Genomic DNA, 2,514 nt, shown 5'->3' on the forward strand with positions numbered 1-2,514 from the left:
CAATGGTGGTAATTAAGCTTATAGAGCCTGTTCCATTAATAGATCAATGCAACAAAAAAATCTTCAAAATTATGTATAAATATATCACAGTATGTGGTATATGCTAATTTTTAGTTATCATTTGTGTAATCTACTTCTGATTTAGGTAATACACATAGCGTTCTCATCATAATTTGCACCCAGATAAATCATTGGTATATTAGCATTTAAATATAAAAACAAAAGCAAAAATATTCTAGAAAAAATACAGAAAAGGGAAGTCGTTTTCAGAAAACAGAAATCATAGATGACAACATTATTGAAGCAACTGCATATTTTACCTTTATAAAGAAAATTGAAAGATAAAATACAATAAACAGAGTTAAAATACAAATAAAAGACCCTTAGAAAAAGAGTGTTCAAAGAACACAAATTTCCAGACCAGAAAATGGCTGTGTCCAGAACATTGGCCATAAACTCTGCCTTCTTACTCCTGTGAGGAAAGGAGTTAATATCAGCTACTCCCTTCAAGCCTAGAATTACAGCAACTTTTCCAAAAGGAGAGAAAGCTGATTAGGAAGCTGATGGAGAACAGAGGAATTCCCAAGCCCTGAAATACTTGTTGCCTATAAATATATAATATTTTATCTACTCAGCTAATCAAAACAGAGGTAGAATATTTTGAAAAAAGAAAAATATGCCAAGTGTAAATATTTGTGTAAATACATATTGTGAAAGTGTCCCCAGGGGGGAGAAAAAAAAATATATATACATACACACTTGATTTAATGTGACTTATCCCATTTGAAAAGTAAATAAGGTGAATCCATATTTCAGTTTTTTTTAATTAATATTAATCAGTGTTTAAATGTGTTGTAAATCTTACCTCTATGATGTTAATGAGGCAGGATTAGAGACAGCTATGTTAATGAAGCAGGACTCAATCTGTAAGATTAGATTGTGTCTGAAGTCAATATTTTTAGATATACAAAAGAGAGATACGAGCAGAGGGACTTGGGGACCTCATACCACCAAGAAACAAGAGCCAGGAGAAAAGCATCTCCTTTGGACCCAGGGTCCTTGCCCTGGGAAGCTCCTAGACCAGGGGAAGATTGATGACAAGGACCTACCCCCAGAACTGACAGAGAGAAAGCCTTCCTCAGGAGCTGGCACCCTGAATATGGACTTCTAGCCTCCTAGATTGTGAGAGAATAAATTTTGCTTTGTTAAAGCCATCCACTTGTGGTATTTCCGTTATAGCAGCACTAGGTAACTAAGACAGTCACTTACGCAGCACTTCTAAATCAAGCACATAGTTAAAACTTTCCAAGAGTTTAGAACATATGTGCAATATAATACTTCATTAACTTTGTGTACGACTTCTTTTTATACTAAGATAAATAATTAAATGCTGAAATAAATTGAAATTTGTAAGATTATCACAGGCTGATTCAATTACAGAAATAAGTTAATTGTTGACTATTTATATAAGAGATGATCACCCTTTTAAACACTAAATAATCTCGGTGTATTTTGTCTATATTAATAATCTTTTTATTCTGTGGTATGCATTTTAAAATAGCTTGCTGCATGGTTGGGAATATTCTGCCCAAACATGTCTATGGTCCAGAGTTAAATGAATCATTGTCACAAGCAAATTGCTTGAATTTGCTGTGACTATTTACATACTAAGTCTGTACTATCAAAAGATTTATGCAGAGAGAGACAGAGAAACTTTCTGTGTTTCTTTCTAACCACAAAATTTAAGAAAACATGTTAGCCAATGGCATTGTGCTTTACTAATTTATAACATTCCATTTGGTTTTCTTGATTTCACTTTTTTGTTTTAGATACCGATACTAGTTGCCATTTCACTACAACCTGTAATGTGTTGTAAAAATTGTACAAATTCGTTAAAAAGGACATAAAAATTGAAGTAATTAAAAACCATATACTTATCCTGCAGGATTTATAATGTACCTACTAGGGGTTCAGTGTCACCTATAAATGACCACACTGATAAATCAAGGGATTAAAAACCTAGCTCTTAAAATAAATTTGCTAAAAATAATCTTCATGGCTTGGGGCAGTAGATATTTAAGCTTGCTAAAGTGAAAGTTATAAAATTAGAGTTGGTTTAAGTATCCCAGTGCCACTACTACTACTCCTGTATATGTACTTCATCATGTTTCAGAATGTCTTGTCGCTGTAAGGTGCAATCAGTTTATACACACCTACCCACAATCTTATGTCAAGTCAAGAGAGATCTGCATGAACACTTTGCTATGAATCCAGGCTTCTGAGAAGGCAAGCAAAGGCTGGCCAGGGTTCTTTTCTAAACAAAATCAAAGATCCAATAATACTCATTGAAGAATTAAATTGAAAATATGCACACATTCTCATTCCATAGCTTCTCCCAGGGTATATAACCCAATAAAACATGGTATATTTACAACAGGAGCTATGTACAATGTCCCCTACAGTCTTATCTGTTAAAGCCTAAGACTGTACACAACCCAAACATGCATCATATGT

Source organism: Trichechus manatus, unplaced genomic scaffold (assembly GCF_000243295.1).
Source record: "Trichechus manatus latirostris isolate Lorelei unplaced genomic scaffold, TriManLat1.0 scaffold00013, whole genome shotgun sequence".
Taxonomy (NCBI): domain Eukaryota; kingdom Metazoa; phylum Chordata; class Mammalia; order Sirenia; family Trichechidae; genus Trichechus; species Trichechus manatus.